Source organism: Jaculus jaculus, chromosome 9 (assembly GCF_020740685.1).
Source record: "Jaculus jaculus isolate mJacJac1 chromosome 9, mJacJac1.mat.Y.cur, whole genome shotgun sequence".
NCBI classification, from domain to species: Eukaryota; Metazoa; Chordata; class Mammalia; order Rodentia; family Dipodidae; genus Jaculus; species Jaculus jaculus.
This window is the reverse complement of record NC_059110.1, coordinates 95,803,609-95,817,764: the sequence shown is the minus strand read 5'-3', so window position 1 is coordinate 95,817,764 and position 14,156 is coordinate 95,803,609. Positions and strand designations below refer to the sequence as shown.

General features: G+C 40.4%; 1 protein-coding gene across 5 annotated transcripts in view; it reads right to left on the bottom strand.

The window, feature by feature from the left end:
* Window positions 1-14,156, bottom strand: part of Bcas3 (BCAS3 microtubule associated cell migration factor) — a 664,126-nt gene that overhangs the window by 562,780 nt on the left and 87,190 nt on the right. The window lies entirely within an intron of this gene.

Sequence of the window (14,156 nt, the reverse complement as noted above, 5' to 3'; positions counted from 1 at the left end):
GGTGTGGTGGTGCACGCCTTTAATCCCAGCAACTGGGAAGTAGAGGTAGGAGGATCACAGTGAGTTCAAGGCCACCCTAAGACTATATAGTGAATTCCAGGTCAGCCTGGGCTAGAATGAGAACCTACCTCGGGAAAAAATATAGATAGATAGATAGATAGATAGATAGATAGATAGATAGATAGATAGATAGATAGATAAAGAGAGAGAGAGAGAGAGAGAGAGAGGGAGGGAGGGAGGGAGGGAGGGAGGGAGGAGGGAGGGAGGGGGAGGAGGGGCAGGAGTGGAAGGGAGATAAAAGAAGATAATGGGAAAATGGATGAACCTGGAATGGATTAGACTTAGTGAGGTAACCCAGGCCCAGAAAGCCAAGTGCCACATGTTCTCTCTCATATGTGGATCCTAGCTACAAATATTTGGATTTGCATGAGAGTTGGAATAAAATTCAATAGCAGAAGCAGGGCATGGTGGTGTACGCCATTAATCCCAGCACTCTAGAGGCAGAGGTAGGAGGATCGCTGTAAGTTTGAGGCCAGCCTAAGACTCCATAGTGAATTCCAGGTCAACTTGGGCTAGAGTGAGACTCTACTTTGAAAAACTAAAAAGTCAGTAGCAGAGACCAGTAATCTATAAAGGTGATATAAAGGGGGAAGGGGTACTTAAGGGGATGGTATGGTGTGTTCATGTATATATACAGAAGAACAGTGTAATAGAAGTAGAACAACAGTTTAATGGGGGAGGGGGTAGAAAGACCTAAGTGAGGTCAGGGGAAGAGACTGAGTAAAGGAAAGTAGGGGGAGGGTTAATCAAAACCTAACAGCGTGTGAATAAGTCAGATGGAAACTTATTTGTTTGGACAATGGCATAACCAGGAGCCATATATTGCTACTAGAAAATTTTCAATGCCAGGGATGGGATACTTTCCAGTGAGGTGTTGGCCAGGGAGGTCTCAGGTGTCTCCCAAAACATTACAGGCCATTGCCAAGGCTATTGGTTTCCCACCAGGAATAGATGGTAAGACCCTACTGCTGAAGATTCCATATGCTTGGGCTTTAAAGTTACTGAAAATTCCTGCTGGGACAGAGCTAAATACCTTGTCTCTGTAGATCAGCTGACTAAAAGCTATACTATATCCAGCTCCATGGGAGAGAGAGAGAGGTGTCACCAGTGTAGATAAATAACAGTGGACACTGCAAGCCTTAAGGTTGGCCAGACAGGCCATATGAGCCAGCAGTAGCATATCTGTTATAGGGGAAACCAACCACTCTCTAATTGGACTGGAGGCCTAATATTGAAAACCTATGACAGGGGAAGTCATGAGCCCTAGGGGTGTAATGCCAGCTGGTGTCTGGCTAAATGCATATATTATGGCTCACCAAACTGTCCAGTAAACACTTCTCTTAATGTTCATACCCATATATTAATGCTACTCTCACTTTTGTTTAGAGAACCTTGTCTTTTCAGATGGCAGTGACCTTGGGATGTCTCAGAGGCACCATGGTGCTGAGAAGAAGTGGCAGAAGAAGGCTCAGCACTGAAACATCTCTATCACACCTTCCAAAGCTCAGAGTCCATTACAGAAGATGTGGCAGAAAGAACGTAAGCGCAAAAAGAAAGGTAGGACTCCTTACACTCTGTATACATAAAATGGCCTGGATATTGATGACCTTGCAGTGCCTAACACTACCTACACAAGACCATCATGATAGGAGGAATAGATGATGGCATTAAAATAAAATAGAGACTAATTGGGAGGGGGAGGGAGTATGATGGAGAGTGGAGTTGTGAAGGGGAAAGTGGGAGGAGGGAATTACCATGGTTTATTGTCTACAATTATGGAATTTGTCAATAAAATAAATAAGAAGGTAATGGGAGGGGATAAATATGACCCAACCACATTACATAGATATATAAATTTGTTGACAAAACATTTTAATACAGTTTAAAGTTGTTTGAAACCTTTTTCATTAGCACTAATTTCAATGAGATCGGTATTCTGAAATCTTGCACTGCCAACTAACTATTTAAAACTAGTTTGATCTTGATAAGCAGACTAAATAAAGTTGGTAAGAACAGAAGAATTTAAAAGGCACTGTCATTTCTATATAAATGAAAACACCCTAAATGAAGCAGTGGATTTAATTGCAATATACTAGAAAAAATAAAATCACACAAGATACTAGACCATCTTTGTAACAGTCATAGTTTCACATTATAAATTATTTTTTACTTTTTTTAATTTTACAAGGTAGGGTCTCGCTGTAGGTCAGGCTGACCTGGAATTCACTATGTAGTCTTAGGGTGACCTCAAACTCATAGTAATCTTCCTACCTCTGCCTCGCAAGTACTGGGATTAAAGGCATGTACCACACCTGGCTTCACATTATAAGTTCTAACAATTTATCATATGCATAATAATCATTACATTCTATACATAGTCATGGTAAGAATAAAAGAAAATAACATCAATAGACTCTCATTACATAGCCTAAGTTGGCCTTGAAGTTGAGAAAGATTCTCCTACCTCAGTCACCTGAGTATAGGAGATACACACCAAAACGAAGTTTTTTTCTTTTCTTCTTGGATTTTTTTAGGTAGGGTCTCACTGTAGCTCAGACTAGCCTGGAATTTACTATGTAATCTCAGGATGACCTCGAACTCACAGCAATCCTCTGACCTCTGACCTCTGCCTCCCAAGTGCTGGAATTAAAGGTGTGCACCAACATGCCTGGCTTTTTATTTCATTTTACTTTATTATTTATTTAAGAGAGAGAAAAATGGGCAAGCCAGGGATTCTAACCACTGCAAACAAACTACAGATGCATGCACCACCTTGTGCATTTGGCTTTATGTGGCTACTAGGGAATCAAACCTGGCACTCCAGGCTTTGCAGGCAAGTGCCTTAAGTGCAAAACCAACTCTCCAGCCCATGAAAGAAGCTGTTAATATATACATATTTTCCACCTTTCAGCTTCAGCCCAAGAGGTAGGAGGATCACTGTGAGTTTGAGGCCACCCTGAGAATACATAATGAATTCCAGGTCAGCCAGAGCTAGCATGAGGATCTTCCCTGAAAAAAAAACAAAAAAGGGCTGAGGAGATAGCTAAGCAGTTAAAGCACATGCCTGTGAAGCCTGAGGACCCAAGTCTGATTCTCTAGGTCCCATGTAAGCCAGATGCATATGGTGGCACATGTGTCTGGAGTTCATTTGCAGTGGTTACAGGCTCTGGCATGCCCATTTTCAATCTCTCTCTCTTTCCCTCTCTGCCTCTAGTAAATAAATAATTTTTTTTAAAAACCTAAGAGCTGGAGAGATGGCTTAGCAGTTAAGGTGCTTGCCTGCGAAGCCTAAGGATCCAGGTTCTATTCCCCAAGTCCCAAGTAAGCCAAATGCACAAGGTGGCACATGTGTCTAGAGTTTGTTTACAGTGGCTAGAGACCCTGGTGTGCCTATTCTCTGTCTCTGTCTGTCTGTCTCTCTCTATCTCTAATAAATAAATTTTTAAAAAATCTAAGAAAGCATTAGTTAATTAAATAAGGTTTAAAATATATAAAAGGACTGGAGAGATTACCGAGTGGTTAAGGCACTTGCCTACAATGCCTAAGGATCTAGGTTTGATTCCCCAGTACCAACATAAATCCAGATGCACTCGGTGGCACATGCGTCTAGAGTTCATTTGCAATGGTTAGAGGCCCTGGCATGCCCATTCTCTCTATCTGCCTCTTTTTTGTTCTTTCTCCCCCCACCCTCTCTCTCTCAAATAAATAAACAAAAATATATAATAGCAAATGAGCATGGTAGCACACACCTTTAATCCCAACACTCAGGAGGCAAAAGTAGGAGGATAAGCTAGCCTGAGACAAAAACAAACCATATATATATATATATATATATATACATACATACACACACATATATATATATATATATATCATATAATATATACACATAATACATACATACATACATACACGTATTATCACTCAGCTAATTTTGGAAATGTTTGAGTTGTGATGACTCTAGCAACCCTAAGTAAAAGTGGAAGGCAGTGGTGGTGGAAAAACACCTGAGATTAAAAGCATCTTATACCACATGATCTCAAAAAGGCACGATAAGTGACAATAGCTGGTGCACTTGGGATTGGACATGCCAGGGGTCAAATCTAAACTGATGAGGACTGGTTTGTTCCAGGCTGTTTGAGAAGTACTTAGATGGGAAGAACCCGACACTCACACAACTCGCCTTTGCCCTCCCCTCCCTGCAGAAGACAAAAAGGCTGTTCTCTAGAGAGCAGAAAACAGAGGAACACTGAGTACAGGCGAAAGCCTAACAACAAAACCCCAGATTAAATGACAATGTTAATACTCAATACTGAAGCAGGTCTCCCCAGCCCCTATCTGCTGCCAACACACTTGGGTCAGCTCTTCATCCTTTCAGCAGGGAACTGAAGCAGTCAGTGAGGAAATACCAAAATAAATTCTCTATCATGGGATTCAACTTGTGCAGCACAAGTTAAGTGTCCTATAATCATGTGACAAGTTCACAAACACACAGAGCTTTCAACTGGCTTGACTTTGAAGCAGGGTCCCACTCTAGTCAGGATGACCTGGAATTCACTCTGTATTCCCAGGCTGGCCTCAAACTCACAGTGATACTATTACCTCAACATCACAAGTGTTGGGACTAAAGATGCATGCCACTTAAGCATGGCTAGGGACTGAAATCATATGCAGACAGCCAAGGATTAGCAGCAGTCTGGCAAAGTGTCTATACAGGAAGAAAACAACAACAACCACAAAAATATTATCCTTACTAATTTCCATGATATGTAAAGTTAGAACAATACAAGAATACAATATAAAATGGATGCTGAAACACTTAAAGACAGCTCTGAGAAATACTAAAAAAGAAGCAGCAGCAGCCAATCTGAATCTACACAGGGAATTCTACCCTAGGCTAGAGTGAGAACCTACCTCAAAACACCTAAAAATAGCTAGGCACAGTGGCACACACTTTTAATCCCAGCACTCCGGAGGCAGAGGTAGGAGGATCACTGTGAGTTCGATGCCACCCTGAAACTACATAATAAATGCCAGGTCAGCCTCAAAAAATCCAAAAAAAAAAGAAGAAGAAGAAGATAGAAGAAAGAAGAAGAAGAAGGGTAGATAGATATTTTAAAATCTGACATACACCCTAAAGATGAAATTAAGAAAGTTTCCCCAGAGTTAAGAAAAAAACAACTCAAAAGACAGGAAAAGAACCCTGCCCTATATACACAACAAACTTTTAAAAGTATATGCTTAAAGAACCAATATTTTGAACAACAGTGCCAAAAAAAAGTCAAAGCTAGACATGCACAGTATGCCTGTGATCCCAACAGTAGGGAAGCTGACACAGGAAAACTGCCACAAGTTCAAGGCCAGTATAGACTAGAGAGTGAAAAACTATGATGGGGTAGGTCATGAGCCCTAGGGGTGTAATGCCTGCTGGTGGCTGGCTAAGTGCATATATTATGCTCACCAAACTGCCTGGTAAAAACTCTTCTTAATGTTCATACCCATATATTAATGTTACTGTCACTTTTGGTTAGGGAAACTTCTCTTTTCAGATAGTGGGGACTTTGGGATGACTCAGAAGGCACCATAGTGCTGAGAAGAAGTGACAGAGGAGTGCTCAGCACTGAAATATCTCTATCACACCTTCCAAGGCAGAAGGAATGTAAGAGCCAAAGGAAGGGTAGGACTCCTTACAATGCACTCTTCCAGATGCAAAATGGCCTGGATATGCATGACCTTGCTGTGCCAGGTACTACATACACAAGACCATCATAATAGGAGGAAAAAAGAATGACATCAAAATAAAAGAGAGACTAAGTGAGAGGGGAAAGGGATATGATGGAGAGTGGAGTTGCAATGAGGGTGGAGGGAATTATCATGTTTTATTTTCTATAATCATGGAACTTGTCAATAACCCTATTCCAACTGCTTTGGCAGAGGTAATGTCCAGCCTCTGCTCATGCCATCCTTTCCCCTGCCATCATGAAGCTTCCCTTCAAGACTGTAAGCTGCTTTCACTTGGGTGCTTTGGCCTCACAATGAGAAGGTAACTACAACACATATGTATAATTTTTATGTTTTACATTAAAAATAAATTTAAATAAAATTGAAAGAATGCTTATCCAAATACAACTAGCTACAGATGTTGTTTCTAACCCTGCTATGAGTATGATTTCACAATTATTGTGACTTCTGATTCAAGCACAAGTTAATATTTAACTGATTCAAGGGCCAGTATTTATGTTCTGAATTAATTATAACTGAACATCTACTCAAGGCCAATTCTGTACTCCTACATATTTCACCATCACCTTCAACAATACCCATTTTCCTACTTCCTGGTCTTTACAAGATCTTTATGGTTTGCACCTGCACTGAACATACCAATCTGATATTTTGATGAATGAAATGTCAGGTTGTGAAAATTCGAATACTACTGGGGAGAATGGTTTCTTTTGCTCTTGTCAAAATGAAACTGAGGAAATACACTAGTTTCCACTGATAGAGGGTGTATCAGTCCACTGGGCCTTTCACAAGTCAACATAAATTCTTTTTAAAAAAAAACACATTTTATTTTATTTATTTATTAGAGAGAGAGAGAATGGGCACACCAGGGCCTCTAGCCACTGCAAGCAAACTCTAGATGCATGTGCCACCTTGTGCATCTGGCTTTATGTGGGTCCTGGTGACCGAACTTGGGTCCTTTGACTTTATAGGCTAGGGTCATAACCACTAAGCCCTCTCTCTGGTCCAACACAACACACTTCTTAAGATTGATACTATTTATAGATATTCAGAAAAGCAAAGCCTTTAAGTTATCAAAAAAAAAAAAGCTTAAGAACCATGATATTCCACCAATGTCAGCACTATGAAAATCCATGCCAGTTAAAATAACCAGTCTACAAGAGACAATATCACCAAACCTCCAAACATATTTGAGACATAAATCTCCCACAATTAAACAAGAAAGTATTGTAACTTTCAGAGTTTGAAAACATTGTAAGTAAATTTTATCTTGCCTTTAAATATTTTATTATGCATGGCCTGAATAAATAGAATGTTAGTGTTAGTATAAAAATTCTAGAATCTCATAAACATGGTAGCTATTAACTTGTTTTTCAAGCACTATAAATAGTAGCATTCCCTCTTCATGATGTCTAATGGAGTCATCACCCTTCCATAATGTAATCCTCCAAATTGCAGCGGATTAACTTTTTATATACAAAATTGTGTGTCTATTTGCATGCACAATAGAGAGAATGACGTTACACACACCTGTTCTACAGCATCTAACAGAATGCACCATGGTGATTGAAATGAAATGCGGCTAGCCAAATCCATCAAATATAAAAACTACTGCAATCCTGTTGCAAAGTCCTTTTGTTAAACTCCTTTTATTCTAAATCCTTTTAATTCTGTCCTATAACACTAAAACATTTATAAAAAGCTTAAAATCCTAATAAATCACACAATTAAAGTAATGAAAATGGGCTTGCCCACCAAGTGACCAACTCCTCTACCACTCAACAAAATTCAAAGCAGTTTGCTTGTCAGAAAATTTTAAATAATATTCTCCATCATACACACCAGTGTAAACTCATTTAAACCAAAGAGTTTACACTTATAAATCAGCCTGAAGACTCCAAGATGTCAAACCAAAACAGCTCTACCTGGACCGAAGAGCAGATCAAGAGGTAGACAGAAATCCAGCTAGCAGTGAAATATCCTACCTCTCCTTTTTGATGCTAAGGCTGAGGTCTCAGCTATAAAGACTTTATACAAATGTATATTCTCACTAATAAATTTGAGAAAATCTTTTGCAGGAGGATTACTTTGAACAACTAAATTCAATATAGACCAGTTAAGCACTCTAGCATCATTTTGTGGTTTTTGTTTTGGGGTGTCTTGTTTTGTTTTTCGAGGTAGGGTCTCACTCTAGCCCAGGCTTATCTGGAACTTACTATGTAGTCTCAGGATGGTCCTCAAACTCACAGTGATCCTCCTACCCCTGCCTCCCAAGTGTGGAATTAAAGGCATGTGCCACCACGCCCAGCAGTTGAGGATAATCTTGAACTGCTGATCCTCCTGCATTGACCTCTGAGGTCTGGGACTGTATGCACATGCTACCACATCCAGCTCATTTCATTTTTTATTTTGCTGAAATTGCTTTCTATTTGATCAATATGACCTAATAGGGTTATACCTATAGATTCTATCAATATAAGCACTCAAATTTTAGCCAGACAGGTTGTATTTTTTTTGTCACTTTTTAGGTTGTGAGGGGTTTCTTTGTTTGTATAGTACAAACTATTTTCTTTTTTTTTAATTTTATTTTTATTTATTTATTTGAGAGCAACAGACAGAGAGGGAAACAGGCAGAGAGGCAGAGAGAGAGAGAGAGAGAGAGAGAGAGAATGGGTGCGCCAGGACCTCCAGCCACTGCAAACGAACTCCAGATTCGTGCACCCCCTTGTGAATCTGGCTAACGTGGGACCTGGGGAACCGAGCCTCGAACCAGGGTCCTCAGGCTTCACAGGCAAGCACTTAACTGCTAAGCATCTCTCCAGCCCCCAAACTATTTTCTTACCAGAATTTCTATAAATAATCCCCATTACGAAATGCTGAATCCTCTATATTTTTGTTATCTACACAGAAAAAGGTGAACAATTGTTTGAAATAGAAAAGAGAGGGATGAAGTAGAAGATGAAACAAGGAGGAACAGGACAGCATATGCAGATGCTGCAGGGACCTCCACACGACCACAAGAAAATAGAAACAGGACATAAATCTTATTGCCTCCAACTATTCCACCTAATATGATCATGAAATATACACATTTCCACAGTAACCTCAAGATTATATTCAAGTGGATATACTGTGGTTGTGGGGGGGGGGAGGCTATTTTATTGTTGTTTTAGTTCTTGCAAGACCTGAACACAAGATCTCCAACAATGCTACAAACACACTCCACCTCTGAACGAGGGCCCAGCCCAAGGCATCATGTTTGTGGTCAAGTGTATAAGGTATTCCTTAGCCTGTGATGGCATCTTTCATCTGGCTTTACATGGGTTATGTGGAAACTGAACCTAGACTGTCAGGCTTTGCAAGCAAATACTTTTAACCACTCAGACATCTCTCTGGCCCATTTTTTGGTTTATTAAAAATTATTTTTGCTGGGAGTGGTGACACATGCCTTTAATCCCAGCACTTGAGAGACAGAGGTAGGGAGGACCTCCATGAGTTTGAGGCCACCCTGAGACTACCATACATGAGACTACCTATTGTGAATTCCAGGTCAGCCTGAGCTTGAGTGAGACCCAACTCAAGAAAAAAAAAAAAAAAAAAAAGATAAAAATAATTGTTTTGGTTTTTCGAGGTAGGGTCTTACTCTAGCTCAGGCTGACCTAGAATTCACAATAGGTAGTCTCATGTATGGTAGTCTCAGGGTGGCCTCACACTCATGGCAATCCTCCTACCTCTGCCTCCCGAGTGCTGGGATTAAAGGCGTGTGCCACCACGCCCAGCTTTACTATTTATTTACAAGCAGAGAGAGTGGGAGGGAGAAAAAGAGGGAAAGAGAGTGTGTGTATGAGTGCATACATGGGCACACATGGCCTCTTTGTTTTCAGCTTTCAAAAAAGGGGGAACTAAGCCAGGTGTGGTGGCACACGCCTTTAATCCCAGCACTCGGGAGGCAGAGGTAGGAGGATCTCTGTGCATTTGAGGCCACCCTGAGACTACATAGTGAATTCCATGTCAGCCTGGGCTAGCGTGAGACCCTACCTCAGAAAAAAAAAGGGGGGGGAACTATAAGGGAGGGAGTAGAGGGGAGGATGTAAGAGGATGTGTTGTATATATGTAAGTAGAAGAACAGATTACTGGGGGGTGGAAAGGCCTAAGTGAGGTCAGGGGAAGAGATTGAGTAAAGGAAGTATAGGGGGAGGGTCAAAAATCTAGGACGGTATGAATAAGTCATATTAAAAACCACTTTTTTGGACAATGGTGCACCCAGAAGCCATAGATTGCTACTAGAAAATTTCCTGTGTCAGAGATGGGATACCTTTCAGTGAATGGTTGGCCAGGAAGGACCATGTTGCCCCAGAACATTACAGGCCATTGTTAAGTCTCTTGGTTTCCCATCAAGAATAGATGGTAAGATTCTATTACTGAAGACTCCACATGCTTGGGCTGCAAGGCCACTAATAAATCATGCTGTAGCTGAGCCAAAAACCTCCCTGCAGACCAGCTAACAGAAAGCTGGAAAAAGCTATGCAACATGCAGCTCCATGGAGAGACAGAAGTCATCAGTGGAGATAAACAACAGAGGACAATGCAAGCCTTAAGTTTGGCCAGCCAGGCCAAATGAGCTAACAGGTACAATAGTGGCATGTCTGTTGTGGGGAAACCAACCACTCTCTAATTGGACTGGAGGCTCACTCCACAGGAGGGAATATACGTAACTGAGGAAGTCATGAGTCCTATGCCTGCTGGTGTCTGGCTAAATGCATATATTATGCTCACCATCTGCCCAGTAAGCACTTATCTTACTGTTTATACCTACATATTAATGCTAGTCTCACTTGTGGTTAGAGAAGCTTCTCTTTTCAGATGGTAGTGACCTTGGGATGACTCAGAAGGCACAGTGGTGCTGAGAAGAAGTGACAATGGCCAGCACTGCAATATCTCTACCACACCTTCCAAGGCTCAAGGTCCATTGTAGAAAAGGTGGAGGAAAGAATGTAAGAGCCAAAGGGAGGGTAGGACTGTTTACAATGCACTGTTCCAAGCACAAAAAGGCCTGGATATCCATGACCTTGCAATGCCTGGTACTACCTACACAGGACCCTCATAATAGGAGGAAAAAATGATGACATAAAAATAAAAGTGAGAGACTGATTGGGGGGGGGATATAATGTAGAGTGGAGTTGCATGCAAAGGGGAAAGTGCGGGGGGGGGGGATTACCATAGTTTATTGTCTGTAATTATGGAAGTTGTCAATAAAATAAATAAACACAGGCTGGGTGTGGTGGTGCATGCCTTTAATCCCACCACTCAGGTGGCAGAAGTAGGAGGATAGCTGTGAGTTTGAGGGCACCCTGAGAGTACATAGTTAATTCCAGATCAGCCTGGACCAGGGTGAGACCCTACCTCAAAAAAACAAAAATAAATAAATAAGTAAATACAGAAGGTAATGGGAAGGTACAAATGGAAAAGGATGGTATCTAGAATATATACACACCACAGTATATTAATTGAGAGACATTGGATTATGTCCATATTCTTAGTATTACAACTAATGCTGCTATAAAGTTCATGTAGAGATTTTTACAGGGACTTAGTTTCATGTATCATAATTGCATGCCTAGGAACTGAATGGATGAGTTTACATGGTAGCTCTCATATAACATTTTAAGATCCTGCCAAGCTTGTTTTCAACATAATTAAATGAACCATACATTCCCATGGACCATGATTAAAGGTTCCAATTTTTCCACATTCTTCCCAGCACTTGTTTTATTCTATCATGGACTACAACCATTTTGTTAGTGTGGACACTACAGTCGGGCTTTCTCCAGGGACAACGAGGCTTGGGATTATATTGGGATTGTAGTAATGGTTACACAACATCCTTCTGCTGACTTGTCAAATAGTGTCCCAAAAATCATCAGCAGCTAGGATCCACATATGTAAATTATTTCTCAACAGAGGTTATTTTTAAGTTATTTATTTTAGATTAGTTATTACATAACAAATTTTGAGTTTTCACTTTCCTACCTAGGAAAATGTTAATAAATGCACCTAGATTTCCAAGACCACAAACCTGTCCATTCACGAAGGTGCTCACATTCTTCTCTGTGGTTCTACAGTAAAAACCTGTACTGATGATAATCAGTGTCTCTATTACAAGTTAGTTTATTTGGGTCAGAGTCATTAAGCTCACAAGTAATTTAGTTGTTTCATGTTACACCTTTTTTCTAAATCTGATTTGAGATATCCAATGTACTTTGATTAGTTTATTCCGAGCTACATTAAAGGGGATGAACGTTTCATTTTGAAGACTTGATTTAATTAAAAGCAAACAAAATTCAGATGGAATATTACCAGTTTTGTCCACATTTTATGGCAATGGCTTAAACTGTAAGTGCAGTAATGTGGCACAATGGCCTCTCTTCATATTGTCCCCGTGTTAATATGCTCCCTGCGCTTCACTCTTATCCTAAATAACCAAGGTCTCCATAATAGATTTGAAAACAAAATTTAAACACAGATCCTTTTTACACATACTGACAAATGTACAATAATAGATGAAGAGTAGAAACACCCAGATCTAGTGGAAATACACCACTGGACTAAGGGGAAAGTCACACATGGGGAGGCTGAGAGGAGGGAACATGAGACTGACTCAACTCCATGTACGGATTCCGACTGTACACAGGCTTTATTATGCCTTAGGGCTTCAAGCCTCCTTGCCTGGGAAGTGGGATAATGGCTCACAGTACAGACCCGTGATAAAAGTAACAGTAGTGCAAACTGTGCGCCCAACCTACAACGCCATCAGAGAAGCCAAGGACATCACAGGTCACAGAACTCATCTCTCTGCTATGTTCAGTGCACTTCCTCTCTCCAGAGCCCTCACAGGAACAGATCCTAATGACAGGGCTCACATCAGTGACTGAAAATGCCCCTGCACTTTACCAGAGCCACCATCATCTCTACAGCAGACATTCTCCCCTGGATTCAGTGTCCTATGGACCAAAACATTAACAAGGCACAAGATGAATTCATGATTACCTAAAACTCAGGCATGGAAAACACCATAAAGTTTTAAGTGATCAGAAGTAGCAAGGTGGCAATGAGAAAGACAAGGTGTTAGAAAAGAAATACACACTACACAATGTACACTGACAAGTAATTAGAGCAGAAAGCATTAGGGAAGCCCTAAATCTCAGAGTTTAGCCACTTAAAATGTCAATAAGCCTGTTTCCTCTTCTTTGCAAAACACGGGGCCTGTTTCCTCTTCTTTGCAAAACACGGGTGATGTAAACAAATGTCAGTTGGCCTACTTATGGAGGTTTACTTGTGTTTTAGCTGAATTGTGTGCATGTGTGTGTGTGTGTGTGTGTGAGAGAGAGAGAGAGAGAGAGAGAGAGAGAGAGAGAGAGAGAGAGGGAGAGAGAGAGGGATCACTTGTTTAACCACAGTTATTAAAAAGTTATATTGAAAAAAATACAGCAAACCCTTCTGGAGAATTCAGGTTGTAGATCCTGGTTTCAGATAGCAAAACTAGTCAAACAGCTCGTCTTTTGCATGTGACCAAAACAGTCCAAAAAAAAAAAAAAAAAAAGTGCCAGGTGTGGTGGCACATACCTTTAATCCCAGCACTCGGGAGGCGGGAGGCCTAGGTTTGAGTCACCATTACCCATGAAAAGTCAGGTGAACAAAGAGGTGCATGTATCTGACATTCATTTGCAATGACAGGAGACCCTGGTTTGCCCATTTTCCCCTTCTCTCTTTATCTTCCTTCCTCTCTGATTGCAAATATATAAATAAAAATATTTTTAAAAAACAATGAAATACCCTAACAATGAAATGCTAAACAATTTTTAAAACAATAAAGAACAGTTTATATTTAGAATATAAAATGTTAGGAAAACCCTAATGCACACACATCCTTATAACATTAACTACAGTAAAGAATTTGAAGCAGGCTTATGACCTAACTGCATAAATTAATTTTATGCATTTATGAATACTAATGGGAGAAAAATCTAAAAATTCATACACTACACTGTTGAGATAGATATAGAATAACAAGAATTTCCACCAGACATGGTGGCACATGCCTTTAATCCCAGCACTCAGGAGGCAGAGGTAGGAGGATTGCCATGAGTTCAAGGCCACCCTGAGACTACATAGTGAATTCCAGGTCAGCCTGGGCTAGAGTAAGACTCGTACCTCAAAAAAACAAATAAGAATTTCCAATTTTTCTATTTCAGCATTCTCTGAATATTTATTTATGATGTATTTGTGTGGAGGCATATGTTTTGGGGACAGAGGTATCTGTGCTCTACCTTCTGTTGCCATAGCAAACAAACTGC